We start from the raw sequence: 13638 nt of genomic DNA, 5'->3' as shown, positions 1-13638 counted from the left end.
GATTGTTCAGCTTGCTTTTGACCTGCATCATATTTTGCAATATATTCCAAATAAGGAAATTAACGTGCAACGTATGTGTCATTGTTTGTGGTTTTAAGCTGTAAAAGGCTTGTGTGATTTTTAGCTCAGGAACAGTATTCCAATAGCTGTCGCCCCCTGCGTGCTTGTAACCAAGAAAAGAGCCTCAGGCTGAGCTGATTCAAATATTAATCCTGTGGTCGTTTTCCACAACAGCCTCAATAGGTCCCTGGGATGGAATGTAAGGCTACACCTAGACTACCCACCGTATCGGCGGGTTAAAATCGATTGCTCGGGGATCGATGTATGGCGTCTCATCTAGACGCCATATATCGGTCCCCGAGCGCGCTTATATCGATTCCGGAACAACACCAACCCCAACGGAGTTGCTGATTTGACAGGGGGAGAAGCGGACATTGATCCCGCACGGTGAGGATGGGTGAGTAATCCGATCTTAGATATTCGACTTAAGTTACGTGATTCACGTAGCTGAATTTGCGTATCTAAGATCGATTTCCCCTCGTAGTGTAGACCAGCCCTTAATGTCTTCACACCTTCCCCCTGCAGGAGAATGGCTGTTTGACCAGCTGTTTGCCTTGCTGTCTCTGAGGAACTGGTCTGTGGGTGTTCCCCAGAACTGTAACTTTTTCAGTAATATCATACTGTAAAATCTCACAATTTACATACAGTGTTACTACACATTTTAACAGGAGGATAATATTCAGTAGGTTATGCGTTTTCTAATGATACCTCACAAGCCATACTGGGTACAAAATTGATCATAATTTTCTAGAAGAGTGAACACAGGGGTACAGATTGACACAGTGTCTGTGTGTGTGTTCCAGCAGATATGTGGTATTTCAATCCCTCATAAGCACAATGTTTGGCATCTTCAAGGACCTGGAGAACTGGTCCTGGGAATTCACTAGTTTAGCAAGTGTGAGACTGCATGAAATTGTGAGGACACTTTGGTATTAATAATAAAATAATATAATCTGATAAAATTGCAATGAAGTCATGCTAGGTATGCCATGTAAAGTGTCAGTGAAAATGTTATGATTTGCCAAGTATGATAATTTTGTTTCTATGTTTCTATCACCTTTGTATTGTGAGTTACAGATATGTAAGGTATATCTGTATTTCCAGACTTGTGCAGTTTTTTCTGGGTGACACCCCCAGACATATTGGCATCAACATTGCCTAGCATGTTTGATGGCCCACTGAGGGTCATCAGCTGTACAATGAACCTATGGACCAAGGGGATACACCTATTGAGTCAGCAAGACATGCCGGGGTTTGCCTGTGTAATGAAACCTCCAAAGCTTTCCATGCCATGTGCTGTGAAGCTTGTGTTTGGGACACAGGAAGTACAAGCCACATGGCAAAAGGAATATAAAGCGCAGCTGCATCATCTCCATCTTGTCTTCAATCCCCCTTCCTACCTCTGGAGCAACTTCTCTACAAACTGAACCCTGGAACAAAGGACTGAATGACCCATCCAAGCTGTGGATGCGTTCCAGACAGACTTTCAAGCCAGCAACTCACCAATACTGCTAAGAACCTGATATATCCATTTTGGAATGTATCTGACTGCTTTTCCATTTAAATTCTTTCTGTCTTTCTTTCTTTTAAACCTTTAGTTTAGATGCTAAAGAATTGTCTGGAAGGATGGAATTTAACTTCATTCTTTCATTTGTTCTTTCTTCTAAACATTTAGTTTAATTGCTAAAGGATTGGCTGGCAGCATGGTATTTGGATGAGATTCCAAACCTGGGTAATGTGGCTAACCTTCTACCCACCCACTTCCTGGATCCAATTAGGATCACTCTCCTGCTGCCCTCTGGCCATGCTGTATCACAGTGAGCAGAGTTTTTAAATAACCTCTCACTGTACGGGACCTAGTTGCTGATTAGGAGTCAGAGAACTGTCATGCAATAAAGGGGGCCGTGTGATTTCTTTTTTCAGAGTCTCGTTAACCAGTGTGTGGGATCAGAAGCACAGTTTGTGACTGGTCAGTGAGTTTAACTTCAGTGTTAACCACCAGTATGGGGAGCATCTGCTCTCCCTTTTTCAGCCTGCTCTGACCTTGGCATTTTCAGTGAGGACTGCCCCAGGCACACTAGGTCACACTAAGCACTGAAGATAAATTAATAGAATGTTTTTGATGATCAAGTTGTATGAAATCAACTGAACTCCTTTGTTTTCTTTCATTTGAGCGGAGTTTCTGGTTTTCCAACGTGATATGATCTCCCAGCTGGAACAAGGGGAAGAGCCATGGGTCCCAGAGCTCCAGGGTTCAGAGGAAAGAGAGATCCTGAGATCTCCCCGCACAGATGAGGAAACATTAAACCAACTCAGAATCTGTAAGTGCCTGAAGGAAACATCCAGGATGCCCTACAAAGCTCTTGGGAAGTCCCTCAGTTCATTATTGTACATAGCAGGGGTCGCATCCGCAGGGTAAATATAGCTCAAGGCTTCCTCTAGATGCTAGCAGACACCGGGCAGTAGCTTTCTCCCTTCCCCCTGTGAAGTTGGATGGGATGTGAAGGCTGAATTGATCCCCTCCTCTCTCCTGTTGGGGGAGCTGAGTTCCTGATTTTATTTGTCCTCTCTCCAGCACTTGTTTTGGTTTGGCCTTCCCCTTTCCATCCCTGTTTGAGGTTTCTGTCTCTATCACAGCAGGTGATACAATGACGTGTGAGGTTCAGCACAGACCAGAAAAAGAGCAGGGAAACCAGCCAGGGGAGAAAATGGATAAATTTATTCCTGTCAGGGAACTCAGAAGGGCCTTAAGGAAACCAGAATACAGCAGGAAATCTGCAGGGAAAAGCAAAAAAAATACATGTGCTGAGTGTGGGAAAAACTTCACTTACAGATCAGGCCTTTCTCAACATCAGAGAATCCACACAGGGGAGAGGCCCTGTGAATGCAATGAGTGCGGGAAAACTTTCAGGTGCAGCTCGCACCTTATTAGGCATCAGAGAATCCACACAGGGAAGAGATTCTATCATAGAATCCTAGATTATAAGGGTTGGAAAGGACCTCAAGAGGTCACCTAGTCCAACCCCCCTGCTCAAAGTAGGACCAATTCCCAAATGGTTCCCTCAAGGATTGAACTTACAACCCTGGGTTTAGTAGGCCAATGCTCAAACCACTGAGCTATCCTCTCCCTCCTGAATGCAGTGAGTGCGGGAAAACTTTCAGTCGCAGCTCACACCTTATTCGGCATCAGAGAATCCACACATAGGAGGGGTCCTATGAATGCAGTGAGTGCGGGAAAACCTTCAATCGCAGCTCTCACCTTATTCAGCATCAGAGAATCCACACGAGCAAGAAGCCCCGCGAATGCCGTCAGCAGGCCTGCACAACTCGTAAAGTGGTGATGTAGAGTAATCTCTGTATTAACTATCTCTATAAATCTTTATAACGTTGCATTGTGTTATTTTGTATTAAGTATCTTTATCTTTATGACATTGCATCCGGCATGATGTTATTTTGTAATTCATATGACTTTGGCATTGTGCCTCTCTATTTTCATACAACTTGTATTAGATCCCTATATAGAGAATTGGTAGAAAACTTTGTATCAAATGTTATAGCCCCTAAGGATAGTATAGTTAAATAAAAGAAAACATGTGCCTTTTTGCTAGAAGTAGAATAAGATCTTCCCTCACACTCTGTAATCAATTGCTCTATTGACTGAATGAGGTGTGAATGAGTGAGGCTTGGAAGACACCCACCTCCAGACAGCTGCAACAGTTGAAGAGGGAATGGGAGCCAGAGCAAAAGACAATACAACTTGTCAAGTGGGCCCAATAAAGAAGAGCAGACATACTGATGGCCTCAGGGATTAGAAGCAAGCACCTTCTTTAGAAACACCCTCTTTGAGCAGCATTGGGACAACACCCAGAGAAAAGCAGCACAAAGACCAATGGACGCAGACCCAGATTTGAATCTGGTCTAGATTTGCGATAAGAGGGAAGCTGCTATAAATGCGACGTGTCTTGCAGAAGGACCCCGGATCTCGTCTTGTCACCATCGGACCATCGATTTGGATCGGTAGAAGCCCGGCTCCACCCCTCCCCCATCTAAGTCACCTGGCCAGTGCAGTTAAGGGGAGCAACTAGTTGGTAACAACAGCAAGACGGAGTGTGTTTATGTCTGTGTATGTGCGTGAATGCATGACTGTGATATATATCTCATGTGCATATCATAGAGTATTAATTGATACCTGAATTACTAATAAATGTGGCATTTTGCCTTAATCCCCCTGAAAAGTTCCTGTACAGTACTTTGAGTAAAACAGCGAGGGCCACAATACTCCAAAGAAAACAGCTGAGGACCGAAACCCCCCGGCCCTGCGGAAACACCCCCCACTCAGGACCTCCCAGCCTGGCGGAAACACCCCGCCCAGCCCTGCAGAAACAAACCCTCCTTCCCCAGCGCCTGCCCCACCAAAACAGCTGTGGGTCAAAAGGAAGGTTGGTGGTGGGGAGGTGTTACTTGATGTTAAATCAACCAGAGACTCCCAGCCAAAGAGGTGGCTGGGAGCCCTCAGGGTCAAATTAAAGGGCCTGGGGCTCTGACGACTGGGGGAACCCTGAGCTTTTCAGGGCTGGGGCAGGGATTTAAAGGTCCCAGAGCTCCTGCTGCTGAGGGGAGCCTGAGCCCTTGAAATCCCAGCCTCACTCCATCCCCTGGAGCTGCCGCCAGGATTCAAAGGGCTCTGTGCTGCCTGCAGCCACAGGGATCCCTGAGCCCTTTAAAACTCAGCTGCTGCCGGGATTCAAAGGGCTCTGGGCTGCCCGTAGCGGTGGGGAGCCATGAGACCTTTAAACCTCAGCTGCGGCCGGGAATCTCTGCGAGCAGCCCAGAGCCCTTTGAATCCCGGCCGTGGCTGGCAGGCCGGCTTTAGGAAGTGCGGGTCCCCGCAGGGATGACTGGGGAAAAAAAGCCTTTCAGTTCTTAACAACCGGTTCCCTATAAAAAGTTCTGCCACAGTATGTATTTTTTGTACCAGTAGGGTTACCATACGTCCGTATTTTCCTCCCAGATGGCGATTTAAGAACCAAAAAGCCTGACATGTCCGGGAAAGTACAGATGTATGTTAACCCTACCTAAAAGTTCTTTTTTAAAAAGATGGGTCTGAACTAGAAATGAGCTCTGCCACTCCCTTAGGGTGTGCTAGGGTGCACATGTGTGGGTCCCAGCTTCTCCCTGCCCATCTCATTGAAGCAGGTGTGCAGGGTTACTTCCCTCGGAACTGCAGGGCACCAGTGAACATGGGGCTGGCTGGAGGTGGGGGAGGGGAGGATGCGAGAGGTAGGGTCTGGCTGCAGGCTGGGCAAGGGGTGTGGGCAGGCTGGAGACAAGAGGTGTGGGGTGGGCTGGCTGGCTTCAGGCAGGGCCACAGGGAGGGTGCGACATGGGTTGGCAGGGCTGGAGACAAAGGAGTGCCGGACTGGCTGGCTTCAGGCAGCGGGGTGCGGCAGGGGTTGGCTGGAGACGGGTTGGTGCAGGGCTGAAGGCAAGGCAGGGGGTACGGGGTTGGCTGGAGACAGGGCAGGGGGTGCAGGGCTGGTGCGGGCAGGGCAGGCAGTGTGGCAGGGGCTGGCTGGAGACAGGGAAGGGGGTGCAGGGTTGGCTGGAGACAGGGGTTGGTGCAGGGCTGAAGGCACGGCAGGGGGTGTGGGGCTGGCTGGAGATGGGCAGGCTGCAGGCAGGAACTGGTGCAAGCAGGGCAGGAGGTGCGGGGCTGGTGCGGGCAGGGGGTGCAGCAGGGGCTGGCTGGGGACGGGCTGGCTGCAGGCAGGGCAGGGGGTGCAGGTACAGGGGGTACAGCCCATCCTCTATGGTGAGTGCCTCCTTCTCCTCCTCCTCCTCCCCCCTCTCCCACATAGGGTAGCAGCAGCAGCCTGGGGCTTGGGGTCTATTTCAAGGGCCTGGGGCGCCCCTGCTTCCACTGCCCCAGCTCTGTAAATAGCCGCGGGAACCCTGGGGAAGCGGCGGGGCTCCAGTGGCTATTTTAAAGAGCCGGGGAGGTAGAAGCAATGGGAGTCCTAGACTTTTTAAATAGCCCCAGAGCCCCGCAGCCATACCCCAGGGCTCCAGCAGCAGGGCTCTAGTGGCAATTTAAAGGGCCTGGGCTTCCAGCCCTGCTGGGAGCCCCAGGCCTTTTAAATTGCCCCTGGGGAAACTGGGCCACCCTGGTACAGCGCACTGGCTTTTGCTGGTACTGGGGCTTGGGTGGGGGTCCTCTTAGGAGCGAGGCCGATTCAAGGGAATTGGTTAAATTGGCCTAAAGCCGGCCCTGGTGGCTGGGATTTAAAGAGCTCTGAGCTCCCCGCCCGCCTGCCCAGAGCCCTATAAATCCTTGCCGCGGCTGAGATTTAATGAGCTCTGGGCTCCCTGCGGCTGCGGGCAGCTCAGAACCTTTTGAATCCCGGCCACGGCTGAACTTTAAAGGGGTTTGGATTCCCCGCGGCTACGGGTAGCCCAGAGCCCTTTGATTCCCGGCTGCGGGACGCACAGTGAGACTTCACGGGCCGCACGTTGCCCGTGGGCCGTATGTTGTGCAGGCATGGCATGGAGGGGCAAAATAGGTAAGAAATTTCCGTGGCCTGTCACTAGCAAATAGTAGCCACCATGGATCCTGCCAGAGGTGGCTACATCTTAGCACTGTGGGAAGCAACCCTTCACAGAGACCATTTGTCTTGTGGTTTGGGATACTTCTCAAGACATGCTGCACTCAGAGTGACCCCCTCATCCTGTGCCAGCTGGAGAAAAGAAAAGGGACCAGCCAACTCTCCCACTACCAGCTGCGAACCACTGATCCCCAAACAGGGGAGGCCTCTGGCTTGATGTGTATTAAATATCAGGCTGGTCTCTTTCTTTGGCAAATATCTAACAGAGCTAAAAGAGGGAACAAATGATCCTCAAAGGAGAGGGAAAGACAATCACTGGAAATTTAATCCCCTGCAACATCCAGAATGGAGAGCGACTCAGGGCAACAGGTTCCCCCGAAGGAAGAAGTTTTTGGGATTTAGAAACATAAGGAACAGCACAAAACTTGAGAGGATTGTTAATTGGACATTTGATAATGACACAGAGGGAAAACCTGAGCGTTCAGATCAGTGTTCAGAAATGAAAGACAAAGGGTGGAAATCAGAGATTTTGGATCCATTTTGCAAATTATAGAGAGGAAAGTGGAAAATCAGAGGGATTTTATATCAGTTGTTGATAGGAGGTAAAATCTGAGTGTTTCACATGAATACTTGATAAATGAATAAAGAGGAAATGGGCAACATTTGCAAACATTTTGTGTCAATAATCTGAGAAAAGGTGTAAATCTGAGATTTTTTTATTATTTTATAATTAGAGACAGGAAAATCTCAGGGCATATTCAATTAGAAATAGACAACTAGAGAGAAGTGGGCAAATGTTTAGGTTATTTTATTTGAATCTTTGAGATTTGCAAAGAAATTGTGTCACAAACTGCATATTTGATAACATGAGAGGAAAACACCAAGATCTGAGGGGAGAGAGTCACTTTCCTGTCAGGGCCCAGTGCTCCCTCCCCCTCCCCCTCCGGGGTCTCTCACTCACTGGGGGCTCCAGGCGGGGCTGGTGCGGTCAGAGCCTGGGGCTGCCTAGGGGGCAGGTCCCAGCTGGAGAAAGCCCCCCCCCCGGCCAGGATAGGAATGTGCTACTGGTAGCAGCCTGGGGCTGGACCCTCTCTATGGGGGACACTTGCTCCCCCCTCCCCTTCCTGGCCCTTCCCACGCCCTGTTGCCAGCAGAGAGTGGCCCCCCAGCCCAGCCCAGAGGTGTCCCTGTCTCAGGCCCCCCCAGCCTCTGCCCAGTTCAGAAATCACTCGGGGGAACCATTTCCCACCTACACAAGGACAAATCACTGCAGGTGAAAATGGGGGGAAACACCCCAAACCTGAGATCTGAACTGGCCATTGGCAAAGGGGAGAGAAAATGGGGCACAATGGGGGAGGGAACAGGGAACTTCTCAGGGTTTGAGGGAAGGGGGTGTCAGCCTGGATGTTGCTTGTTGCTCTCTAGGGAGAAAGGGGGCAGGACAGGAGAGGAGGGGGGTCTCCACGGAGGGGGCAGTGGTAATTCCGAGGGGATCTCAGCCCTCCCTTTTTCTCCCCGCTCCTCAGGGGTCACCTGCTCTTCTCCCCTCGCCCCCCGGCCATGTCCCGGCTGCACAGACATTTTCCATCCATCCCTTTCCCAGGTCTCCCCCCTCCGCAGCCCCTGCCCGACCCCACGCAGGGGCTGCTAGGTGTAATGCATGTTCAGTAGGGATTTCTCCCCTACTAATGCTGGGGTGTCCTTCTCCTATAGGTTAGTCTACTAATGATCTCATCTTGGTGCCATGTGTGTCAGTTCATTGCCATGGCACTCGTGTGCTTAGACATCTGAGGATGCTCTATAGAAAAGCTCCTTGAGTGAGGTGATCCACAGGGAGTAGCTCAAAGCTCCAAAGTGCCTGGCCGGGGCAGGACATTGGCACAGCAAGGGCGGGGTGTGGCAGTGACATCACAAAGGCCTTTGCAGGACCTCACACTATTGGTCAAAGACTATTGGTGAGCAGGTGGTGACCTCACAGAGAGATCCTGACATCAGTCAGGGGCCAGGGGCTAGGGAAACCTCAGAGACCCCTGTGGCTTTGCTTCAGCAAGTCTCCTTCTCCAGGTCTCTGTCTGAGGACTGAGACAGTATTCAGGTTCACGGACGTGAGCGCCAGGAGAAACCTCTTTCCAGTTTTCTCCTTTCCTTGTAGTGATTTTACTAGAAAACAGCCGTCCCTCTTTAGAAGGTAAGAGCCTCCTGGAGGTGTGAAACCTGTTCAGTCTGATCCATCTGGTGAGAGTTGAATTCTAGGCATGGAAAACATGAGCTTAAGGAGGCAGAATTTTATTCCGCACCTGGGATTTTGTCTCTTAGAATCATGGGGACATTAGGGTTTGTCCTTTGTGTTTCACCTTTTCCTCCATCCACCTGTCCCTCCCTCCTTTCTCTTCATCTCTTCTTTTGTCCTTTCTCCTGTTCCCCTCCCAACACCAGGACGAGTGTGTGCGTGTGTGTTGCGGGGGAGTGCTCTGCAGCTCTCACTGTGGGAGTTCCACCCAAAATGTGAGGCTGAAATAGTGCTCAGGCAGTCAGGGCTGGATTAACCTTTTGTTGGCCCTGGCACCAAACATATTTGTGGGCCCCAGTATAGTCACTGTGGGCTCCGAGTGTGGGCCTGGTGGGGCAGTGCCATTGGTGCCTTCGTATACCCGGTACTGAACCTCAGAGACATTTTTTCATTTTGATCACACACCTCTCCATGACTATATGCATTGCCATACACAGCTCCTCAAGCCGCGGGTTTTCTTATTGAGCTGTACACCCATGTGGGTTTACCAGTGTCCACAGTGAGCAGAACTTTCATAGTGACCAAGGAAACTCCCCACAGATTTATCTCTTTCCTCATTCAGACCTTCTCTAGCCATGTCTCCAGTACCCCCCCCCCGTCACCAGTCACTGCATGTGGTCCTAGTCTCAGCTCAAAGTCCTAAAGCCAGCAGACACCTGATCAGTTCTGACAGATCCCTCCCTCAGCCCCCATCCTGCCATGTGAGCAAGCCACCTGCAAACACCATTTCCCCAAAGTGAGGACTTAGCCCTTGGGAATCTGAAGACACCAGCGTCTCTCCCTCTGCTCCCATCTACGTGCTAGTCTGCTACCTGGTCACCACCACCTCTCCCCATACTTGTTTCCTTTCTACTTTGGACATGCTCCCAACCAGCTGGAAGCTCCCTCTGCAAGGCTGACCTGCTCCCGCCTTCCCTGCTCCCCCGACATTCCTTTCCTACTGGTGACCTCTGTTCCTTGAGGTTAACTCCAGTGTCTTTAGGTGCTCTAGCTTAATGGCCCCAGGAGTCATAGAGCCACTTGTAGTTTCTCTAGCTACAGCCATGGGGCAACTGCCAGAGGCCAGCCTTAGACAGCTGCAGCTACTAGCCGCAGGAGCGAAGGCAATGCCAAGCTGAGCATGCTTGAACTTGCAAGGGCAGCACTAGGGACTCTAAATCCTCAGCACTGGCCCTAGGCAGCTGCAGACTCTGGAGTTAGGCACTTTCCTCCTCTAGGTTCCTGCATGGTTACAGAACTGCAGTAAAGTGGAACAATTATCAGCTTCTGTGATTGGAAGATGTCTGGATCCATCTAATAAGACCGTCCTACATAAATGAGGAAAGTTGAGGTGCCTTTATTATTCTTTTGTTCCATTCTTTGTTCTATGGGGAATTTGCCAGTGCAATATCACTGTCTTCCTTTTAAACAAACAAAACTAAAAAAAAAATGTAATGGCTGTTGAAAATAGCAATTCCAGCCCTCGTTAGCACTGTGAAGACCCCAACGTTTGTTGCTCAATTTTCTCCTACTTTTTCTACAGTAAATGACAGTGGATCAGCATATTTGATTTGGGAGAAATGAAGTAACAGCTGCCCAAATTGAGCTTGAGCACTCCTGATTTTGAGGTGTTCAGATCTGGAAGGCAGGGGCTAGATTCCCTTTATGAATATTAGATACATCTGGAAAGGAAAAGTCAATTTCTATTTTCATGGCTCAGAAGTGGAAATCCTCCTGTCCTGTATCTGAAGCTGTCCAGGTCCAGTAGAGCCTCCCCTTCCTTACTTACCATTTTACCTTCTGGTGGGATCCACATACCTCCCTTGCCCAGCTTCAGATAGAGAGGGGCCCTGTCCAGTTAGTCCACCCAGTTCCATCTTTGGGGGCTGCCAGGCGAGGTCACACCAGCATCCCTAAGCCTGTCTGGGGAAGTCTTCTGAGGGTGCTACCTGGGCCAAAGCCTTCTCCTCCTTGGTCACACCTCTTCCCTATTCACAGGTGGCACCCCCTTCTAGCAGCCAGCCCCCCAGCCACAGCAAGCTGCAGTGCATGGAGTCTCACAACTTCCCCCCTCCCTTTCCTGTTGATAGCAGCCAAGGGAATGCTGGGAAATGTTCCTTCTCTGCTGCAAGGCAGGGAGCTGGTCAAGGAACTACAGCTCCCAGAGCCCTAGGGGGTCTCAGCTCCCCTACTGAATCCAGGCTGCTCTGAGGCTCCCTTTCTGCAGAGGGGAGGAAGTCACTGTTACAGGTCCCTTCAGAGCTTGGGCCTAGCACTCTGGCACCATGTCAAACCCAGTACTGCTCCCAACTCTATCCAGCTCTGCTGCTGGCAGGATCCCTTCCCATTCTTTTTGTTTCCTGTCTCCCCTCCAAGGAGAAGCTCTGCATTGTTCCTGTGTGAGGAATTGAACCCAGGCTGTCTGGGTGAAAGCCAAGAATCCTAACCACTAGACCACATGGGACTTCCATAACACGCTTACATGTTCATATTCAATAATACAATTAAACGTAGCCATTCAAAGTAGCCATTTAAAAGAAGCCATTCAAAAAACTTCAAAAACAGACTTCAAAGAGAAATTGCAGAGTTACAACTGATCTGCAAACTTAACACCATTAATTTGAGATTGAAGAGGGACTGGGGTTGACTGGCTCACTACAAAAGCAATTTTCCCTCTCTTGGTATTGACACCTCCCTATCAATAACTTGGAGAGAGCCACATCCACCCTGACTGAATTAGCCTTCAACACTGGTTCTCCCCTTGTATGGTAACTCCCTTTACATCATGTTCCAATATATATTTATGCCTCTATCTGCAATTTTCACTCCATGCATCTGAAGAAGAGGGCTTTTTACCCACGAATGCTTGTGTCCAAATAAATCTGTTAGTTCTTAAGGTGTCACCGGACTCCTCGTTGTTTTGTGAAATAAAAGCAAAATGCACTCTAAGCTGATCTTAACCCTTTCAATGCCCTTACAAACTTAGATGCTTCTCACCACAGGCCGGCTGGTGGCTTTTCAGCCAGGCTCTCCCCTTTCGTCAGCGCTTCAGTTGCTTGGTGTGGGGGTGTCTGTAGATGTAGGTGGACGAGAGAGACAAAGCATGGCAAATGTCTCTGCTTTTATCATGTCCTTTCTTCCCTCTTGGCTTTGCTCCCCCTTCAGAGTCAGGTGAGCATCACTGCGTCTCTCCAAGCAAATCTGAGCAATTCCCCTGGGGTGTCCTCTTGCAGGTAAGTGATTGCACTGTAGCTCCCTTGCTGAACAATGGCTGTTGATGGGTTGTTTGACACCCTGTCCGGGTGTTGGTTACTTTCCTTGCTGTTGTCACTGGGGAGCTAATATTTGGCTGACTCCCCCACCTTACAGCATAGTGATAACCACACTGCACAATTCTCATAACTTCATATGCATGAATGGTAAACATCTATGTGTAGAGAAATGACTTTCAGCAGATCATATCCTTTCCCCTGATATCTTACAAGGCATGCTCTGTATATAAGATCACGATTATATGAAAATGAGGAATATGGGGGTTACAGCACACTCCCCCAAAGGTACAGAATGTCACACTGAGATTCTATTTTCATTTGTTATGTAACAGCATTAAAGAGATCCAGTGACTGACCAATGGCATTTTCAAGTGCTAAAATGGCAAGCGCTGTTGGTCTCTCATTGGCCATCAGCGACTGAAGATACGGTTTAATGAGCCAGAGCTTCAAGGCGAGGGTGGCTCTGTCCACTGCCTTCCGTTGCGCTGCTGGGCACCAAGTCCCTGGCGGTCAATATGTGAAGCTGGGAGAAGAGAGTGGGGTGGCAAGCGGTGGTAGAACTTTTGCCACCAGGGTCTAGCTGTCTAACTTCCTCTTCGTACTGCTGGGCCCCCGTTGCCTTCAGGTAACACAGGAACTAAGGCAGGAATAGGGTGAGGAAGCAAGTAAAGCCGAGCAAGGAAGGCAAAAGTTAATCTTATCTTCATGGGCAGCTCGCAATGACGTCCTTTTTCTGTGCCACAGCTGACAACAACATCCCAGACAGAAAAGTAACAGGCCAAAAAGAAACCTAGCAGCTGCTGAAACAGTTCAGTTGGGAGCGTGCTAGACTAACAGGCTCTTCTATCCTCCTTTATGCACGGGCGGGATGTTTTCTGAGAGTGCAGCAGTTCCTTTAACTGCCACGAGTCCCTCATTTCAGGCTATGCAGAAGGAAAAGACAGCATGGGCTTCTGCACCGAGTTGGCCCACCTGACCTTTCATTCTTCTCTTGCTCTTTGTCAGCAAGGAGAAGAAAAAGAAGCTCTCCCTCAAGCTGGAGTCACACGGGCGAGGTAAGGACGACTTCCTGAGTGCTGACTCCAGTCCTCTGCCCTGCCAGCTGACCTATCGAGGGGCTACCACCACATTCTCTAGATTTGTCCATCGGTCTGTGCCAGAGTGAGCAACAGCCCAGTAGGTGGAGTTTCTGTAGTGTAGTGGTTATCACATTTGCCTAACACGCAAAAGATCCCTGGTTCAAAACCAGGCAGAAACATGCTGGCTTCCTTTTCCCAGATCCCCTTGTTATTCAGAAAGGGCACTCCTCCTATTGGCCTGTCCCTGGGATAACTCCAACCCCTGCATGACATTGTGTGCTGACAGCAGTGGAGAAAGCACCTTGGTGTCAGGCTGGAGAACCTAGAGTAGTTAGGCCAGTCACCATTTGGAGGCT

At 49.7% G+C, this 13638-nt stretch overlaps 1 protein-coding gene, 1 long non-coding RNA gene and 1 other non-coding gene across 3 annotated transcripts in view; 2 read left to right on the top strand and 1 right to left on the bottom strand.

The window, feature by feature from the left end:
* Positions 1-13638, top strand: part of LOC127042218 (zinc finger protein 560-like) — a 281458-nt gene that overhangs the window by 190460 nt on the left and 77360 nt on the right. The gene's annotated exons all lie outside the window — the stretch shown is intronic.
* LOC127042231 (uncharacterized) overlaps positions 1-13638 on the bottom strand; it is a 108993-nt gene that overhangs the window by 44867 nt on the left and 50488 nt on the right. The window lies entirely within an intron of this gene.
* TRNAV-AAC (transfer RNA valine (anticodon AAC)) lies at positions 13389-13461 on the top strand. The gene has a single exon. It is a non-coding gene; the product is annotated as a tRNA-Val (tRNA).

The sequence above is a fragment of the Gopherus flavomarginatus genome, unplaced genomic scaffold, assembly GCF_025201925.1.
Source record: "Gopherus flavomarginatus isolate rGopFla2 unplaced genomic scaffold, rGopFla2.mat.asm mat_scaffold_34_arrow_ctg1, whole genome shotgun sequence".
NCBI classification, from domain to species: Eukaryota; Metazoa; Chordata; order Testudines; family Testudinidae; genus Gopherus; species Gopherus flavomarginatus.
Note: the sequence above shows the minus strand (reverse complement) of the source record. Positions and strands in the feature narration are given on the sequence as shown.